Below are 9018 nucleotides of genomic sequence, written 5' to 3' on the forward strand. Positions count from 1 at the left end.
CGACTCTGGCGGGACTCGAACCCGCAACCTTTGAATCTCTTTCCGCCGGCACTAGAAGTCCAATGCGCTCTCCATTGCGCCACAGAGCCCGTGGGGCGCCCGGCCTGGCTGGAGCCTTAAGGTCGTTGATTATTTATTTGGTTATCACTACAGTACATTTCTGGAAACTTACTCTGCTCCGGTCACTGCGAAAGTTCAAGAAACACAGAAACAAGACAACGCAGGGAACACACAATACCCGACGCGGGGAGTTTCTGATCCTCCCGGCGACCACTGCCCTTTGTCTCTGCGAGATAAGGACGAGTTTGATCAAGGGTCAAAAGCCACATCTCATTCATTCATCCGGCCAATGCACCGACCCGCTCGCGACCGTGGGCTTCGCGAAAATGGAATTTGGGGACCTCCCGGCAAGCGGCGTCGGAAGCCTTCCCGAACACGTGGCGAGGTCCCCCTCCTTCCCCTCCGGCTCCGGTCCGGGGCTCTCCCTCGCGGAAGGGAGGCCCTTCTCGTTCGCTTGGAACGTGCTGTTGTTGGAAGAGGTGGCTTCCGTGGGTTGTCTGCGCAGCAGACGACGGCCCTGCGACCCTCTGAGTCTGGGGTGCGCCCGGGCACCTTTGGCGATAGCCAGGCTTCCTAGCCCGGGCGTCTTCCTTGCCGCCTCTCCTCTGCGCGGCCGTGCGCCCCAGCCGCCCCGGCTCCCTCCGCGGCCGTCGGTCAGGTGGGCCCGGGTCCTGGACGGAGAGGGCCGGACGGCGGGGGCGGTCACGGCGGGGAGACCCGGGCGCGCCGGAGTCCAGGGTCTGCGGGCCCGGGACCCGCGAGCTGCGGCGGGCTGCGCCTCCGGAGGGACTTGTTCCAGGGAGAGAAGCGATCGCAGGCCGTTCCTGAGACGACTGAGGGCCATGCGACCGGACGCGCGGGGCTCGGGCCCGGTGCTGCGCGCGGAGTCCGGAAACTCCGGGGTCAGGAGCCTTAGGCGCCGGTCGGCACGAGCGCGGGCGAGCGGCCTCCCCTGCCCGGCCTCCCCGCGGCCGCGGGGCAAGAAAGCGTTGACTCTCAAACTTGCCGCACAAACCCGAGCTCGAACCGACCGTCGGCAAAAGCGCCGCGCAGAAAGGACGCGGGTTCACCGGCGCTGACGGCTGGGCTGCGCGTAAAGTTCCTGCGCCGCCGGAGCCCCGGAGCCAGACGCGGAGAGCGGTGTCGCCCCGCTTCCGAGAGTTCCGCCGACGCCTGCGGACCCGCTTCCCAGCCGGAATTCTTTCTCTTCTTTCTTTCCTTTCCTACCTTCCTTCCTTTCTCTTCCTTCCTTCCTTTCTCTTCCTTCCTTCCTTTCTCTTCCTTCCTTCCTTCCTTCCTCTTTCTTTCTTTCTTCCTCTCTCTTCCTTCCTTCCTTCATTCCTTCCTCTTCCTTCCTTCCTTCCTTCCTTCCTTCCTTCCTTCCTTCCTTCCTTCCTCTTCCTTCCTTCCTCTTTCTTTCTTTCTTCTTTCTTTCTTTCTTTCTTTCTTTCTTTCTTTCTTTCTTTCTTTCTTTCCTTTCCTACCTTCCTTCCTTCCTCTTTCGTTTTTCTTTCTTCTTTCTTTCTTTCTTTCTTTCTTCTTTCTTTCTTTCTTTCTTTCTTTCTTTCTTTCTTTCTTTCTTTCTTCTCTTCTTTCTTTCCTTTCCTACCTTCCTTCCTTTCTCTTCCTTCCTTCCTCTTTCTTTTTCTTTCTTTCTTTCTTCTTTTTCTTTCTTTCTTTCTTTCTTCTTTCTTTCTTTCTTTCTCTTCTTTCTTTCCTTTCCTACCTTCCTTCCTTCCTTCCTCTTTCTTTTTCTTTCTTTCTTTCTTCTTTTTCTTTCTTTTCTTTCTTTCTTTCTTTCTTTCTTTCTTTCTTTCTTTCTCTTCTTTCTTTTTTAGATGAAGTATCTGAGATCTTCACAAAGCACACGTCAGTGGGGAAGATCAAATCTGGCAATCCAGAGATATAACTAAGGATACTGTAGACTACTTAATTGAGATAATTAAGCCCGCATACTGTAGTTTTCGGAGGATTCCAAAGCTTTCAAGTGAAAGGAAGTCGTTTGGGGTGGACAGCGGTAAAAATGTATTTGTCATTAATTTATGTCTGCAATAAAAAAAAAAAGTTCACTTGAAAGGGCTCCTTAGGGGCGCCTGGGTGGCTCAGTTGGTTAAGCGACTGCCTTCGGCTCAGGTCATGATCCTGGAGTCCCTGGATCAAGTCCCGCATCGGGGTCCCTGCTCGGCGGGGAGTCTGCTTCTCCCTCTGACCCTCCCCCCTCTCATGTGCTCTCTCTCTCCTCTCATCCTCTCTCTCAAATAAATAAATAAAATCTTAAAAAAAAATAAAAAATGAAAGGGCTCCTTAACAAAAAATAAGATGCCTTAGGCTAGGGAGTAGTCAATTATTTCAAGCAGCTTGTTATGGCAGTTATCTGTAACAAACCCCCAAACGAGTGTCAGTAGAATGAAATATTCCTCAGTACCTTGTTCCCTCTATCTCAGTAATATTAAAAACTCTTCTGAGAACATGTTTTCAAATAATTAATTTGATGCAGAGATGATACCTAAACATTATTTTTATTATTAAGTCCTCTGGGCCATTTCTCCATCATGGGCTACTCTAATAATGCACGCACATTCTCAAAATACTGTGTAGACTTTTCCAATATGTATCATGTGGAATCCAGTCTGGTGTAGCATAAAAGACCCTGTGTTATCTAGCATTTATTTATTCACACGGCTATGATGCTCTGCCCCCACCACCCCCCATCTTCTAAACTGTGCTGTCCAATTAACTGGATTGACTACTTTGGTTTCCTAAAAACCCAGATCTCTCAGACCATAGATTTTGTGTGAAAGCATTTTGCTTTTTTCCAATAATCCCCTCTCTTCCAATTCCTGAGCCTATAAATTGTGCTTGTTGGTCCACCTCTGCCTCACTGATAATACCTTTCACACTGAGGAAGGTCCTGGATCTGGACCAGCACTATACCCCTAGTCATCCTTGTTCACGGGAATTGATATTCCTTTTTGGTGGCTCAGAAAATTGGTTTGCTGCTTCCAGACTGCTCTGATAATTGACTGAATTACAATGGACATCTTTAAGAGTGAAGTTTGGTTTTCCCCACAGTCTTGGTATACACAGACTTTATAGCCCCCTCTGCTCATGTAACATTATCAGTGATCAGTGATCCATCCTCTCCAATCTGAGCATATTGAAGGGCTGATGCTATCAGTCATATGGGATACTATTTTTACACCTTTATTCACAGACCTTCCTGACAGCAGATCCATGTACTAACTTTCCTGAATAATTGATTTTTCTCTCTAAATAAACATCTTTGATGAAACTACATCTCTTACTGGCTTACCCTTTAACAACCAGTCAGCGGGGTTGGAACCTCTGCAGGCAAACCCCAAGGATTTCAAATCTTTTAACCACCCTACAGGCTCCTTCCACAGAATGTTAGCTCTTTGGGGGGGGGGCTGGGGTTGGAGAGGGAGATGGAGAGAGAATCTTAAGCAGACTTAATGCCCAGTGAGCCCCGGGCAGGGCTCAATCCCACAATCCTGAGATCATGACCTCAAAACCCAGAGATCATAAGCCAAAATCAAGAGTTGGAGGCTTAAGCGACTGAGACACCCAGGCGCCCCCAGAATGTTAACTCTTAGTGAAAGTGCGGGGTAGGCAAGCCGATGGCCACGTGGGCTAAGGTGAGATGTGACAGGTGCCTGGTGTGTGGAGCGTCTGCACACATTTAGTTTTGTAAGAAAGAATTTCATGGCTTATCCAAGGGTTCTTGGATTAAAGAATGCACCCCTAGTAAATCAAGAACCAGTCGAGGATGGTGAGATTCGAGTTTCCTTGACCTTAGTCCATTCTCCAGGCACTGATCCTCCAGGATGTGTGGGTTCACGTCTAAGTCTGGGGAACCGCAGAAAGGCAGGCTGGAACTGAATGGCGCCTTGGGCAGCCTCTGACTGGCCAAAGCAGGTGGGAGAGGAGCAGGTTCCAAGGGCACTCACCTGCGTTACTTTCACAGCTGAATACGGAGCTGGGACTCATTAGATGGCATTCAACTGGGTTCCTAGGCCCCTGACCCCCAGCCCCCAGCCCCCGGCCCCAAGGACACCATCCCAGAGAACGAACTTTCCGAAGAGCCGGACCCAGCGACTTTCTGTCACGCACAAAGCTGAAAGGACAGGTAGAAACACGTAAGTACCAGGCAAAGTTGAGCCATATTCTAAATAAGGTTGATTCTGGGCTTAGAAATCATGCGGTTCCTAGGGGAGGGCATTGAGCCAACTTCCTCTTAATGGCTGTAAACTTAGATTCGGGGTCCGCAATGCTGGGAACAGAAGTGCCGTTGTGGGGACACAAACAAGGAGATCCGTCAAATGTTCAGATTACAAGGGAAATGTTTCCTCAAGCCCTTGTCTGTAAAACTCTCATTTGCAGTTAAATGTCACTGGCTTCTGGCTTCCTCTGGGGTGACAGGCATAATATTTCCTTCTTCATATTCTCACAAGACGTTCTTTCTTCTTGCAACCGTAGCACTAACAAACAGGTGTCTCAGCTCATCTGGAGCTTGAAAACACTCTACCCGTAATTCATTTTGCAAAACATTGTCCTACGGAATCAATCCTAACTACAGAAAAACGTTCTGTGCACAAAACCAATTACGGTATTTAAAAAATGGATAACAGTAACATAGCAGAAATAACATAGATGTCCAACAAGGGGAAATATTCCCTTGATTCCGACTTCATCTAAATGATGGAACATTAGAAAGCCACTAAAATGACATTTGAGAAGTGCCTGAAAAAAAGGGCTGATGATATAATATTCAATTAAATTAGTAAAATACAAAATTGACACAGATAAAAGCAGCCCCCACCACGTGGGATCTGACCTGGTATTCTCAGCTAGGCCTTGATGTTCTTTTGTTGAACATAAACAATTTCACAGAACACAGATGTCAGACCAGGCCTTTCAATGACCATTGATGGATCAAAATGAAAGTAAGATCACACTGCTTTCCCGTCTGAACACAAACACAAACGTGAAACACACACAAAACAGAACCAGACACACAAATAGTGTTAAGCCACAAAAGTGACCCAGCGTCTCCTCATCTTGTCCAGTAAGAATGATGACAGCTTCTTTTTTTTTTTTTTAAGATTTTATTTATTTATTTGACACAGAGAGAAGAACAGCAAAAGAGGGAACACACGCAGGGGGAGTGGGAGAGGGAGAAGCAGACTTCCCGCAGAGCAGGGAGCCGATGTGGGACTCGATCCCAGGATCCTGGGATCATGACCTGAGCCGAAGGCAGACGCTTAACGACTGAGCCACCCAGGCGCCCATGATGACAGCTTCTTGACCAACCCTAGTCTTAGCATTGCTTTGGTCTTCCTTCCTTCAGGGTAGGATTTATTAAGCTATCCAATCCTAGAATCACTCCCTCCTTCCAGACAGCATCCTATCCGGAGAAGCCCTGCTTCTTTAAATCCCCCAAATCACCTAACACAAGACTAAAACCCTCTTACTGAGATGCACCCAGGGGTCCCAACCCGTTCAACTACTTATGTATTCCTGGTGGTTTTTGTCTGGAAGATATTGGCACAATTTATGTTTTGTATGACTTCAACTATTCCCTTTTTTTTTTTTGCACTCAAAATACTGGGGCAGGGGGCCCAGCTCTCTCTCTCTTAAGCTCACCCATTCTCATATCTCAAGAGCATACTTTAAAAAAAAATTATATTTACTTATTTGACAGAGAGAGCATGCACAAGCAGAGGGAGAATCAGGCTTCCCACTGAGCAAGGAGCCCTACGAGGGACTCAGTCCCAGGACCCTGGGACCGTGACCTGAGACAAGGCAGCCGCCCAACCGACTGAGCCACCCAGGCGCCCATCAAGAGCATACCTTTTGCTTTAAAAAACTTTCCCACTTCAGGGGCACCTGGGTGGCTCAGTCATTAAGTGTCTGCCTTCAGCCCAGGGTCTTGGGATCGAGCCCCGCATGGAGCCCCGCATGGAGCCCCGCATGGAGCCCCGCATGGAGCCCGCGGGAAGCCTGCTTCTCCCTCTCCCACTCCCCCTGCTTGTGTTCCCTCTCTCACTGTCTCTCTCTGTCAAATAAATAAAATCTTAAAAAAAAAAAAAAAAACTTTCCTGAAGACATCCAAATGGCCAACAGACACATGAAAAAGTGCTCAACATCGCTCGGCATCAGGGAAATCCAAATCAAAACCTCAATGAGATACCACCTCACACCAGTCAGAATGGCTAGAATTACCAAGTCAGGAAACGACAGATGTTGGCGGGGATGCGGAGAAAGGGGAACCCTCCTACACTGTTGGTGGGAATGCAAGCTGGTGCAACCACTCTGGAAAACAGTATGGAGGTTCCTCAAAAAGTTGAAAATAGAGCTACCCTACGACCCAACAATTGAACTACTGAGTATTTACCCCAAAGATACAAAAGTAGGGATCCGAAAGGGTACGTGCACCCCGATGTTTATAGCAGCAGTGTCCACAATAGCCAAACTGTGGAAAGAGCCAAGATGTCCATCGACAGACGAATGGATAAAGAAGAGGTGGTATATATATACAATGGAATATTATGCAGCCATCAAAAGGAATGAGATCTTGCCATTTGCAACGACGTGGATGGAACTGGAGGGTATTATGTTGAGCGAAATAAGTCAAACAGGGAAAGACATGTATCATATGATCTCACTGATATGAGGAATTCTTAATTGCAGGAAACAAACTGAGGGTTGCTGGAGTGGGGGGTGGGGTGGGAGGGATGGGTTGACTGGGTGATAGACACTGGGGAGGGTATGTGCTCTGGTAAGCGCTGTGAATTGTGCAAGACTGTTGAATCTCAGATCTGTACCTCTGAAACAAATAATGCAATATATGTTAAGAAAAAAAAAGAAGAAGAAGAAGGTAGCAGGAGGGGAGGGATGAAGTGGGGAAATCGGAGGGGTAGACGAACCATGAGAGACGATGGACTCTGAAAAACAAACTGAGGGGTCTAGAGGGGAGGGGGGTGGGAGGATGGGTTAGCCTGGTGGTGGGTATTGAGGAGGGCACATTCTGCATGGAGCACTGGGTGTTATGCACAAACAATGAATCATGGAACACTACATCTAAAACTAATGATGTAATGTATGGGGATTAACATAAGAATTAAAAAAAAAGAAAAAAAAACTTTCCCACTTTTGTTATTAAAGAAAAAAAATACTGGGGGAGGGGATGAGGGGAAAAGAAGATACAGCCAAGTGTTGCTATTGTGAGTTTCTGGGAGGTAGGAGTGTGGGCTATTTGTTTTTTCCACCCCCCTCCATCCCAGGGTGAGACAGTCCTCATTACCCAAGATTCTTCTAATCAAGAAGGAGAAACATCTATTTTACTTGGCACAAGAAAGATGAATTCTCTACCTGTAGACTCAAGGACTTTGATGTTGAATGTTCCTCAATAGTCCTTGCTTTGATCGACTGTCTTTTTCAATGCCCTTCACAATTACATGGGCCTTGAGTCTGTTTCCTGACGAACTGATACCAGGTAGAGGTTTGCAGAATTCATGGAGGCTTCTTTACGTCTCTAATCTGCTGACATTTAATTAGACCTTAAGAATTATTTTGCATGTGTTCTTTGATGAACTCTTTTGGGGTTATTATGTTAATAACAAAAAGTTGAAACTTAAAAAATGTTTTAGGAAAGCTCAAGACAAAGGTCTGCCCTCAAAATATTCCAATGGGGAGAGGCAGAAAATTAAGATTTAAAATGTCATACAATCTTTTAAAGCAAATAGTGGGGAATTTTCCAGATTGCCAGTGAAGGTCCTTACTTTCCATGAGCACATTCATTCTGTTTAGAAGTGCGGGTACAGTTTATCTTCTCTGATATAAATAAAAGGAAAATATTTGGTCTTTAATTGGATCTAGCCCTCCCCCTCCCCCATTCCCAGTGATATGTGAATTGAAGAGAGCTCTATTTAAAGAACACTTTGTTACTTCTGGCTAAATATAATCTATTAAATCCAAGCATTTATCTCTGCTTTCTCAAGAGGCATATCCATCAGCTCTCACCTCTTGCCCTTGACACTTTGCTGGTCATGAAATGGGGACCCATCTCTCTGGCATCCACACTCAACCATTTTGTTCTGAATCCTTCCTGTAGAGCCTCTGGAAATTCTGCTGAAGGAAGCTGAGTTACAAACCTAAAAAGGAGAGCAGGAAACGTGTTGTGTTGGTTACAATTGAACGAAAACGGGCCCTTGCATTGGGAAAAACAAGACCAACCCAAACCAGGTAACCCATTTTTTAGGAAGCAGCTAGGAACTCACAGGAAATGAAGCTCCTGGACCGTCTATACCTATAGATTTCTCTAACCCGCACGGAACGGGAAAGCGCACTGGTATTTGCCAAGCACTTCCCTGCAAGCAATGAGATGAATACGTGCGGTGTGGCCTCGGAGCTTGGGGACACCGAGGGAGGGCGCCCAGGGAGGGCGCTTTTCGGCCTCGCGCCTCCCTCCCTGCACCGTGCACGCGAATCAGCGACAGATCTCCTTCCCCGCAGCGCATCCAGGGCAGCGTCGTGCAGCGGACGGGGGCCTGCGAGCTCTGCAAGAGGACTTGCTCCCGCCCAGGCCTAAACCCCTGCTTACCCTAACCCCCATCGCCGCCCCGGGGCCCGAGTAGATTTGCCCCCAGTTCCAGAGACCCCAGCACTGGCACGCTCCCAGGTCACCCGCAAGGGAGGCAGGTGGTAGTGGACGAATCGACGCGACCTCGTTGGAAAAGAAGATGCTTGTAGGGAGCACCCTCGTCCTCCTGCTCCGAAACGTCGGGGGCCGCGGGGGGCGTTCGCCCCCTCCCCAAGCCTTCGTGCAACCTGCGGATTTTTGCCCGACGCACTAAACACACTTTTGTCTGCACGGGAGTCTTAGGGCTAAATCTGCCACATTGCCTTCTGTACTTGGAGGAAGCGCAGCGGACGCCT

At 48.0% G+C, this 9018-nt stretch overlaps 1 non-coding gene across 1 annotated transcript; it reads right to left on the bottom strand.

Moving 5' to 3' along the window:
- On the bottom strand, positions 1-89 carry TRNAR-UCU (transfer RNA arginine (anticodon UCU)). Its single transcript is given in 2 exon segments — positions 1-36; positions 53-89. It is a non-coding gene; the product is annotated as a tRNA-Arg (tRNA).
- Between the last annotated feature and the right edge of the window lie 8929 nt (positions 90-9018).

The sequence above is a fragment of the Mirounga angustirostris genome, unplaced genomic scaffold (assembly GCF_029215605.1).
Source record: "Mirounga angustirostris isolate CCGP_5_RB_7025 unplaced genomic scaffold, mMirAng1.0.hap1 SCAF_8, whole genome shotgun sequence".
Classification (NCBI taxonomy): Eukaryota; Metazoa; Chordata; class Mammalia; order Carnivora; family Phocidae; genus Mirounga; species Mirounga angustirostris.